The following is a 12,218-nucleotide window of genomic DNA, read 5'->3' as shown; positions in this document are numbered from 1 at the left end:
CTACTGCAATGCTCTCTACATGGGGCTGCCCTTGAAGACCACCCAGAAGCTCCAACTGGTACAGAGTGCAGCTGCATGGGTAGTGATGGGAGCACCCCGATACTCCCATATTACACCCCTCCTACATGAGCTGCATTGGTTACCGGTTGCCCTCCGGGTGAGATTTAAGGTGCTGGTACTTACCTTTAAAGCCCTACATGGCTTAGGCCCGGGATACTTGCAGGACCATCTGCTACCAGGAACGAATTCCCATCGCCCAGTACGCTCACACAGAGAAGGCCTCCTCAGGGTACCGTCGGCTAGACAATGTCGGCTGGCGACCCCCAGGGGGAGAGCCTTCTCTGTGGGAGCGCCAGCCCTGTGGAACCAGCTCCCCCCTGAGCTTCGCATGACCCAAGATCTCCAGTCCTTTCGTCGCGGCCTCAAAACACTCCTTTTCCACCAGGCTGACCTGGACTGACAGGGATTTTAATTATGTTTACAATTTTAACTCTAATCGTTAATTTATTTCAATTTTTAATTTTAATTTACTGTACATAGACCTTTAATTTTTGTTGTTGTTAGCCGCCCTGAGTCCCTCGGGAGATAGGGCGGGATATAAGTCCCATTAATAAATAAATAAATAAATAAATAAATAAATAAACTTCTGTCAGTGCCATTTCTTCCAGGGCCCAGGACAGGAAGAGCACTATGTCTACCAGTGAGCCCTTGGCAAATATAGTAAAAATGTGCTCAGCCTGATCTTCTATTTGACCAGAAGCAGCCCTAGAGGTGCCACTGATGTCAGAGGAGTATCTAGGGGCCAAATTGCTGCTGTGGGACCTCCAGCTTCCCTTTGCAGCAGCCACCCAGCTCCTGTGATTTCTAAGTCAGCCTCTGGATCACCTGCATCACACTCACTTAAGGCAGGCTTTTGTTAGTGAAGATGAATTGCCCCAACCTGTCAGGAGAGCCACTGGTGAAGACAACTTATAGGCTAGTATCTGTTTCTCCTAGTAATGCATCTTTGCCTACTGGAATGGGCAATTGTAAGGTCAGGCAACTTTTTTTTCCATTTATGCCCCAGCAGAATGTTGGGAAGCCCTCTGTGAAGATACAAGTCAAGATCTAAAGCAGTGTTCCTCAATTTTGGCCATTTTAACATGCATGGACTTCAGTTCCCAGAATTCCCATCCAGCATGCTGGTCTACTCACTGATCTAAAGGCTCTTCTTTAACTTAAAGAGCAGCAAATTTCTTGTGTGGGTCTTGATCGGATGCTGAAATTGCTACCAACAAATAGCATCAGGAAATGCATAAAGAGGGAAGATGGGGCCAAGGAGATGAGATACTTTTTCCTGGATCACAAAGGTTTTGGCATTATTGTCAGTCAAATCTCACTACCTCCACCCTCAGACCATACATTTGGCAATGCTTTAAATGCCAAATTGCTTAGTTACAGTCACTGGTTAAGGAAAATATGTTGAATTCACCTTCAGTCTTAAACATCATGTTTAAAAAGGATTTGGAGAAACTGGTACAAGGTTGTCTGTGCAAAACTGGAAAGCTGTCAGAAGTAACTGCCACTTTGCTCCCTGCTTTACCTGGATAAACTGACAACTGTTTCACCAAGTAAAATGGTAGACAAAGCCTCATTAAACCTATCCATGATAAAGTGAGTAGTGAAGTAGGAACTCTGTCAAAACTTGTCACAGGTTTGTCTGGCCAAGCTTGCAATGAACTTCATCACACAAAGAGCCCCAGCAAGTATTGAAAGATGGCTAACCCCCTGAGTATAGCTATCTGTCAAAACCATTTGCCAAGCATAGCCATTCCATTATTTATGACTCCGTTGTTTATTTAGTTTTATATACGAATGGGGTCACCAAATGTACTTATCATTTAAGAGATAATGGTATCAGAAAAGTTTGAGAATTTCTGCAGAACTCAGTAAAATGCTTTGAGCCTTCCAAAATGAAATCAAATGCTAAGGGTTGTAATTCTTGAAGGGCGCTGGGCTCACCTCCCTGTGTGAGGCAACTCATTTTAATATGCAAACTGGGTACAGATGATCTAGTTCTGTGGTGGCGAACCTATGGCACGCGTGCCCCAGTCCTAGGCCTTCAGTCCCGTCCATGAGCAATCTGAATCAATACCTGCACAGGGTAAAGTTGCCACGCCTGCCCCTGCCTCCCCCAAGCATTTTTTTACTAACCTGCCTTTCAGCTGCATTTCATTTCTCCGTTCACTTCTCAGCCTTCGGCGTGTGTTTGTGGGAATATCTGTAAAAAAAAAAAAGTTCCATCACTTTCTAACTTCTCGTGAGATCTCAAGAAGTTAGAAAGTCTGATGGAAGGTTTTTTTTTTACTGATAGTCCCACAAACACACGCTGAAGGCTGAGAAGCAAACAGAGAAATGGAATGCAGCTGAAAGGCAGGTTAGTAAAAAAAAAATGCTTGGGGGAGGTGAGAGCATCTGGGCAGGGGTGGGCGTGGCAACCTTACCCTGCATGGTGGTGGGTGGGTGCATGCCCTTCCCATGCCATGCTAGCCTCTGGAGCCCCAGGGTGGCCATGCTAGGCAGCGGTGGGCAGGGTGTTGCGGTAGAGGCTGACAGACTGGCCAAAGCAGCAGGTAGAGTGCAGAGGCTAAGGGAGGGAGGGTGCTGAAATGGGTGGTCAGGCCATTGGCAAGTGCAGTGCATCTGAGCCGAAAGCGGCCTCAGAACAAGTGGAGCAGGTAAGGAAAGAAATCCTCACTCCCCCCAGAAATTGCCTTTCTTTCCTTACCTGACTCCCATCCCCTGTTTCTCCTGCGTGATTCACCACCGCTGCCCATGCAAGGAAACAAAGGAAGTTTTTTTGGGGGGGAAAGGTTAATCAATCAATCAATTCCAACTTCTCATGAAAGAATTGGAATTGATTGACTGACCTTTCCCCCCCCCAAAAAAACCCCTTTGTTTCCTTGCATGCAGCGGCAGTGGCAGATCGCAAAGAAGAAACGACACAGGGCTGGGAATCAGGTAAGGAAAGAAAAACAATTCTGGGGGGAGCAATGATTTCTTTCCTTACCTGCTCCGCTTGTTCTGAGGCTGCTTTCCACTCAACTGCATTGTTGTTGCCAATGGCCTGACCGCCCACTTCAGCACCCTCTCCCCCCCCCCCCAAGCCTCCGGCGTTCCACCTTCTGCTATGGTATCAGAGAAGAGAACTTTGCAACTCTGCCTACAAAGCCACCAAAGCTGTAGCTCAGAGGCCCTCAAATTATGGCTCAACCTGTCTTTTTATCCAGCCTGTCTCAACCTCCTGGGCAAGCTGTCCAGTTGCGAGGAAAGGGTGGGTGGATAGTGGTGAGTGGCAGGATGGCAAGTTGGTGGGAGAGGATGTTTTTCTCCCAGTTTCTCCCTCGTGCGCCCAAGGGCATGCTTGCGCATTGGCCATGGCCCCTTCCTCTCCTCCTCTCGCCTATTCATGTTTTTACCTCAGGGCCATGCCCCATTCCTTTCCTTCTCTCCCCTATTCATGTTTTTACCTCAGGGCCATGCCCCCTTCCTCTCCTCCTCTTGCCTATTCATGTTTTTACCTCAGAGCTGGGCTGAGAGGTTTAGACCACGCTTGCAGCCTCGACCTCACTTAGGGCAGCCAAGCCTGGAGTTGATGATGCCACTGCTGCTGCTGTTTCTGAGGCAGGTCCCTCCCTAGGTGCTACGGAATGTGAGCCCCAGCTGCTGCCACTGCTGCTGCTGCTGCCATGCTGGCCAAAAGGAAACTGGTGCCACTGGCCCTCCACATCACCCCCACCATTGCCGAGGGACCCAGCCACACTGGTGGTTGGAGTGGGGCTGCTGGAGTGGGGCGCCGGTTATGGGTCTGAGGGGAGCAGACGAAGGGCGAGGTATTTGTGAGGGGTGGCCAGGGTGAGCGAGAAAAAAGGAGAATTTGCTTCTGGAAGGATATTTCAGGTTTATGAGGGGTTGTGTGGAACTGAGGCGATGAAAGGTCGGGGGAGCCACTACAAGGGAGGACGTGGTTAGCCATTGGAGGAGCATCCTGATCCACAAATGGGGGAGGTGGTGCCGCATCCAGGTAAAGCCCCGAGAGGTAGGCAAAGCTGGAGGTGGTAGAGCAGCTCAGAGGAACCGGGAGTGCCGGTGGTTGAGAGAAACTTCATTGGCCTTTAGGGTCCAGGAAATGGTGGAGGAAGGATGGGGGCATTGGGATGTGCCCCATGGGAAAGAGGAATGAGGTCCTGCCAGGCAGGTTCTTCTGCCTTGAGACGGTCTGGAATGCCAATCAAGGAGAATATTTCTGGCTCAGAGTTAAAATGAAGGATCCTTGGGGAGGGATGTCTCTGAGGATGGTGGTCTTCTTGCAGACGTTTCAGGACCCAAAGTGGGATAATAAGTGAACTAATGATGTTACCTAGTTTGGGTCATGAGATGTCTACAAGAAAGCCACAAAGCTCAGAGAGGACTGAGGAACCTACAACCGCCCCTCCCTCCTCTTCTTATCTTCTCCACTCTACAAACCCCATACTTTTCTGGCACTGCTGATGTTACTTAGTTTGGGTCATGAGACATCTACAAGAAATGGGGAATGGAAATGGCACACCTGCCCTGCCCCCTGCCTCGCCTTGCCTCATCCTGCAGGACGAGCCTCGCTCCCAACCATGCCTGGTCCCCACAGGCATCCCTTCCCATGAGCAACATCAAGGTGGCCATGCCCACCCCGGCTACACCCACCCAGTCTGCCATGACCACTGTAGCCACACTCACCCAGTGGGCCACGCCCACCCAGCACCCGACAATAAATAAATGGAGTTTGGGTTGCAGTTTGGGCACTCAGTCTCTAAAAGGTTCACCATCACTGATCTAGTCCCTAAGGAGCATAAGCATGCTTCCTTCCAAATGTTTAGCTGTACTTTTGTCAATAGAAGTATGAGGTACATAAAAAATGTATATGTTATAATTTTTCATAATATAGATTAGCTTATTTTTTATAAAACTATTTGGAGCCAGTATTTTAAGGTATAATTATATAGCTAAAGTCCAGCCATATTTAACTTTGCTAAAGTGATGACATACACAACTTTTGGTTTGAAGCAAGCATCTAACTTAGACAAACAGGCTACTGTTGTGAACTGAGTTAGCTGAATTCATGATCACGAAAAGGGAAAGATAAAGGTAAAACAAAGGAGAATTATTAATTGCTGCAATGTCTAATAATTTTACTAAGCAGTCGGAAAGCATGGGACCAGAATGGACCTATTAACTGCATCTGGAAAAGAATGATGTGGCATATTCTACGGGACAGGTATAAATATTTATGCTGAACTAATCTGGGTGTGGCCCTTTCCTGGCAAGTAGAAGGGTCCACCAGCCTTTGCAAACACTTCAATAAAACTTATTTTGTTTTCCAACATCTTTGAAATGGAATTCATTTCATTCCTAACAGAAGCACAAGAGGATAACGTTTTTCTAGAGGCACTTCTCTGTCATTCCTGTTGGTGATATGTTGCTATCTGAATGGCACCAGTAAATAATAGGCTAATCCAGGCTGACAAACAAGCCTGACGGGTGAGGCTGCCATCAGAAAGGGCAATTATTCAGGGCATGAAGGGAAAATCCAGGAGAGGCACAAAGAAGACAGTTGAACCAAACTGGTTGTTTTCAAAAAGGGAAGCCTAGGGTTCTCCCCATCCCTGCTTTTACTTGAGGGAAGGTTGGAATTGGGAAGAAAAATAAATTTACGTCCCATTCAGTGAAAAGTATAATACTGTTGAGGGCCGGCAATTTTTAATCCTTTTGACAGCTAAATAATTTTGAAGCTGGAATTTTTGAGCCATATCTTGGCTGCAGCACCAGATTATCCATCTTACTATAGGAATTCTGACCTCTGACCCCTTTTATTTATTTATTTATTTATTTATTTATTTATTTATTTATTTATTTATTTATTTTATTTATCTCATTTATTATTATAAATAATTCAAGATGGCAAACATACTCCTTTCTACTTCTATTTTCCCCACAACGAGAACCCAGTGAGATGAATTGGGCTGAGAATGAATGGTCCAAAGTCATCCAGCCAGCTTTTCATGCCTAAGGCAAACTAGAATTCACAATTTCCTGGTTTCTAATCTGGTGCTTTAAACACTAGACCAAACTGGCTCTCTTTCTTATAATTTTCACCATTTCTCCGCCTTCCCCCATCCTCCAATCCACTTCTCTAGTTTTGTATCCCAAGTTTGCCTTTCTTTCCCAGGAGAAAACTTAGCAATTGTGGCTTTTTAAAAACTCTTCTTATGACCCAAGGCACCATTAGGAAAAGGTGGTGCTTTCTTTCTCAGCCCTCTCTCTCAACACACAATCTCTCATTTGCCCCGCTCCCACCCTTGGGAGACAAAGTCCTTGCTTGAAAGAATTCAGAAGTAAGACAGAAGGGCAGGAATACGGCCCTTATTTCCACAGCAACCATAACCATGGCAACAGGCCAGCCAATCAGTCACTTCCCCTCCAGTTTGGATAGCTCTTTGGATGGAAACAGAAAAAAGAAGGGAATCTGGTTATCAATATATAGGTCTCCCCAGTGCATTTTATTGTAAAAAAAAAGGTGCCAGAACTCACACACATCATACAACCCACCTTGCCTACCCTACAAGGTTCCATGAAAACATCCTAAGCTTGCGGCAGACAGGTTTGATTTCCCTTGCAAGGAGGCTTCCTGCATTTCACAATATGAATTTTATTTACATATACATTTTATAAGCAGTGATATAGGTTAAGAGGGGTGGAGCTTTGACATGACTGCTTCAACAATAAATCAAAATCCCCAGTTTCCATTTCTCCACGGGGACAAAGAGTATCCCAAAATTCAATGGGCTCCTCAGAAACCAAAAACCCAACTTCTAGTTCTTCCTGATTCAGCACTTGGACTTCAGCCTTTTATTATAATGATTTGCAAACCATCATTAAAGCTGGCTCTTAGCAGCAACCAACCAGTCTAGTTTCCATGGTAACATATAGATTCTAGTTTACCTGATATCAAGAAGACACTTGCCTAGCCTAGTCAAGATTAATAAGGTAATCTTTGGCCAGTATTTATCCTACAGTACTATGGTCTCTGGAAATCATGTGATCCACCATCATAATTACTTGATACTTCTCAGAACTTGCAGTGGCATGTTCATCTCTCTGATAGAGGAAAGGGACCGTGAAAGGATGTATATGTCAGAGCAGGTGTATATATTTGGGTGCTTGACAACCCCTTACAACCTGAGCACAACAATGTGCTCCTTAACTGGGCATCATGGGGAAAGAGGTTAGAGGCAATGGTGAAAGCAATATCAGGGCAACAGTTCCCATTCTTTTGTCCAGACGTGATGACATTGCCTATACTTATGAGAAGCTGAAGATGATAGCAGTGTTGAATCTGTCTTTTGATGAAAGTGTTAAGCCCCTGCAGATGCCTTTGGTACTCCCTCAAGTAACCAAGAATTGAATTGAACTTTGGTTTCTGAAAATGAGCCTGTTTTCTTCAGTCCCATTTAAATAGCCAAGAGCTATGCCACAAAAGCATTATTAGAAATGTAGATATTACTATTAGATAATTTCTGATTTGCTCAAAAAATCTAGGACTTCAGAAACAGAGCATGCCTTAATTGTTTAAAGCAGTCTTCTTCCCATCAGGGTATCATTAAAAAAAAAGCAAGATGGTGATTGCAAAAAAACAATCAAAACTCCACATGGTTTTTGTGCAGTTATCACAGAGCCCATTGCTCTGAGCAGCAATCATCTTGTCTCCTACATGTGGAAATTGAACTCAGAAGAAAAGGAGAACACTCCATGTGTGCTAGCTATTGGCAATGATTTATATCTATTGCATCAAAGATATTGGTTATGGAAGAGAAATGACTAAGTAGATTTTGGTGGATGATTTTGGACTAGAAGTGGCTAAGATAGAAGTGTTTGCTCTCCCTCTAGGTGAGAAATGAGTAGTGGAAGAAGGCAATGGTAAATTTAATTGCTCCAGCCTTAGGCCTAGAGAATTCTTTTATGCCATTGTAGGGAGTCAGTACGTCCCCCCAGAGAATGAAATATTTTAGGGAACATTAAAAAGGCAGAATAGAATATTTTTCCTGAAGGAGAAATGGAGGGGAAAAAATCTTAAGCCGAAACTGAGCAGGGCAGCTCTTTAGGAATGCAGATTTGGTCATTCATTCAGGAAGACTGGGGGCAAGAAGCCTGGAATTGAGGGGATTAGAAAAACAAAGACTCCTAAAATTTACATTCCCCCACCCAAATTCTAAGGACAGGACATGACCTTTAGGACATAATAGGATTAACCCACCACCATTAGAATACCAAAAGGGCACACTCAAGCTCAGGTCAAAGTACATTGCACAGGAACAAGTATCCCAAATACAAAGCCAAAAGAACGTGTAAAAACCAACCCTCTCTCGACTCCATTTGGTCAGCTCTCCCAGAACCACATGCTGTTGCAGGTTCTGCTCATCAATAAATAAGAACCTTCTTTCTTAAGGAGCCTCCATTTTTATTTCCAGCATCTTAGCCTCCATTTTATTTGCTCCCGGCTTGGAATTGGACCTGATGATTTTTCATTCAACACCATAGTGACAGCTGGAATAAACTGAGGCTGTGGAGCAGCATTTCTAAATTTGGCAACTTCAAGATGTGCGGACTTCAACTCCCAGAAGCCTACATATCTTCAAGCTGACAAACTTAATTCCCTCATGCTGGCTGGGGAATTTTGGGAGTTGAAGCCCACACACTTTAAAGTTGCAAGCTGTAGAGTAATATGTGTTTTGTACTGCTAACTCAATTTGGGATCACCGAGTATTGAGACAGAAGCAATCTGCAAAGCAGATTGACCAGGAGGACTTTATTGAGATGTTTAATTGCATCTTCCTTGTTTTGCATATGATATGAACCAGGCCATCTTGTTAAACTGTAATATGATTTATTTGTTCAGGGACAGAATATTCTGTAAACCCAGTAGCTGGGTAATCTTGAGCTAATGTACTCAGAAATGGAATGCAATCTGTGAAAGCTTATCCGTTAGCTTTCTTAGATGTCCTAAGGCTCTTAGGGAACTTTGCTGCAAAAGAGTGAGACAACTATGCCTATGATGTGGTCCTCTGAAACCAGTTTAAGGTTGCTTATTTATTAGTGCTGGCCCTTGATCTAATCTGATAATAACAAATGGCAAAAAACAGGATAATGGTTTATTCACACATCATTGTAATTCTGAGAATACTTCTTGTTTCTCTTGCATTGCGGAAAAGCTACCATTTATTATACCAGGCAAGCTGAGCTGTAGCCAGACAAGAACAAGACCTGGTACACCATTGATTTCAATCTCATGTGAGCTACTGTACAGCTCTAGAAATCCACAGTAGCTCATGCTGGATATGTAAGCTGGCTCAGAAACAGAGGGGTGAGAGAGAAAACTTGGCAGCAGGAAAAGCATCCAGTTACAGGCAATAATACTTCTCCAATAGACAAGCTATTGCTTTCTGGAGGATGAAAGAAAAAGTTTTATGGAATAAGAGGTGGTGGTGGTGTGTCTCATCCATCCAGGAAAATATTTTTTCAGGTTTCCCTGACAGAAATGGGCTTTTTTTGCTACCATGTTCCCTATCAGTCTTCTTGTGTTCCAGTGTATAGTTAGGTCTGCTTGAGGCTTAATTCCTAAATACTTTCCCCTCAACCTGGGAGAATAGTAAGAACTCTAGTTAAAAGGTAAAGGTAAAGGTTCCCCCGCACATGCGTGCTAGTCGTTTCCAACTCTAGGGGCCAGTGCTCATCTCCGTTTCAAAGCCAAAGAGCTTGTCCGAGGACGTCTTCGTGGTCATGTAGCCGGCATGACTAGATGCCAAAGGCGCACGGAACACTGTTACCTTCCCACCGTAGTGGTCCCTATTTTTCTACCTGCATTTTTACGTGCTTTCGAACTGCTAGGTTGGCAGAAGCTGGGACGAGTAACAGGCGCTCACTCTGTTACGCGGCACTCAGGATTTGACCCGCCAAATTGCCGACCTTCTGATTGACTAGCTCAGCGTCCTAACCCACTGAGCCAAGTTAGTTCTCACCCAAATATCAGAGAGAGAAGATATTCTCCCTTTCCTGTCTCATAATACTTGCTAAAGAAGTCAACTATTTTTTTTATTGAAAAGTTATAAAAGTTACAATATTATCCCATCCCCAACGCACCCCTAAACCCCCCTCCCCCACTTCCTAAAGCTGATTACAGGGTTACAAATATATAATAATCATAATCTAACTAACATTAACCAACTATATAAATAACCAAATACAAGAGCCTTGGTGGAGCAGTGGGCTAATGCCTCCTTAAGCAATACCAGCTGCCTGCAATTAGTGCAGGTTCGCATCCCACCAGGCTCAAGGTTGACTCAGCCTTCCATCCTTCCAAGGTAGGTAAAATGAGGACCCAGATTGTTGGGGGCAATTAAGCTGACTTTGTAATAATGCCGCTTGGGGTGTGTGTGAAAGCCCTAATAAGCAGGCATATACATAGAATGAAGGCTACTGCTAAGCTTGTAAGCCGCCCTGAGTCTTCGGAGAAGGGCGGGATATAAATGGAATTAAAATAAAAAATAAATAAAAATAATGCACTTTAACCCATCTATAACATAATTACAAACAATCTAAAAGTATCCAACTTATACTAATACAATAATAATACCGTATAATATGTATATTATTATAACTAATGATAATAATAAAAAAAGGTTTAAGTTATAACAATCTAGAATTTACTCATAAGCTAAATGGAACTTTTTGGTCCCATATTTTTTCTGAATATAATCTATCCATCTTCTCCAAACCGAAATGTATCTTTCTTGTGAATGATCCTTCAAGTAAGCAGAAATTTTAGCCATTTCTGCTAAATTTGACACTTTAAGTGTCCATTCCTCTATAGTAGGCAGGCAATCCTTCTTCCAATATTGCCCTACCAATAACCTCGCAGCTGTTATCAAATTCAACATCAAGTTAAATTTCTTTAGTATCACCATCTGTAATAACACCCAATAAAAATAATTGTGGGGTAAACTTTATCTTTCTCTTAAAAATCTTTTGAATGTTCCACCAAATTTTAATCCAAAAAGCTTGTTCTGTGGTTACTAAATGCTGTTTGTTGAGAGAAGGAATGGTATGGAGTATCCTAAAAGAAGGCATGACTGGCTGGGAGAGCAGGCTTGCTCTGTGCAGCAACTCACTTATAAATATCAGATGACTGAGATGAATAAAACAGGGAGAAGAACATGATTTTGAAACCCTACATATGAATTAATAAAAATATCTAATAAGCTATAACTGGTTGCTTTTTATACCATAAGGAAAAAAGCTATTTTATGCTAGCAGCTGCGCTCTTTTTAATTAAACTAAAAAAATTGACCACTATAACATTACAATTAATTTTTTTCCAAGTGCAGCATATGTCATGGCTACTGATGCCATGATATTCTTGAAGTAGGCTGGGGTAAACCTTTCACCCATTTGTTGAGTTTTTCTTGCTAGGGCCAACTTTAGGGTTTTCAAGGTTGAAAATTCCTGGAAATCTGCTCTGCAAAGCTTAAAACATTTTGACTCTTAAAAATTCCCCAGTTCTTCCACAAACTGAATTGAGCATGTTGATCCCATTCCATTTGAGGTTGCAAAAAATGTGGAGGTTGCTATGGCGCAGGAGCTGTCTGTCGTGCCTGATTCTAGTCCAGGGGTGTCAAACTCAATTTCATTGAGGGCCGCATCAGCATTGTGGTTGCCCTCGGGGGCCCGGGTGGGTATGGCCTGGGTGGGCATGGCCTACTGGGTGGACGTGGCTAGAGTGCATATGGCTTACTAGGTGTGCATGGTCAGCTCTACATCGTTCGCATCAAGGGTGCCTATGGGGGCCTGGGCAGGAATGGGACAGATCTGAGGGTCTCTGGCAGAAGAAGGGTCTCTGGGCCAGGGCCAAGGCAGTGGGGGCCGTTCCCTTACTGTTTCCAGGATGGCTTCGCGGGCCACATGAAACCACTTCGCGGGCCGGATCTGGCCCCCGGGCCTTGTGTTTGACATTTCTGTTCTAGTCTATGTCTTTGATACAGTTCGAATAGGGCTACTACATCAGGTTATTTAGGTCCAGTGCTGAAGAGATCCAGAATTCTTTCACTCTTTTGCTACTCAGTGGCCCCCACACATTTGCTAATGAGCTGTGG

The sequence above is a fragment of the Vipera ursinii genome, assembly GCF_947247035.1.
Source record: "Vipera ursinii genome assembly, chromosome: Z".
In the NCBI taxonomy this organism is placed as follows: Eukaryota; Metazoa; Chordata; class Lepidosauria; order Squamata; family Viperidae; genus Vipera; species Vipera ursinii.
This window is presented reverse-complemented; position numbering follows the sequence as displayed.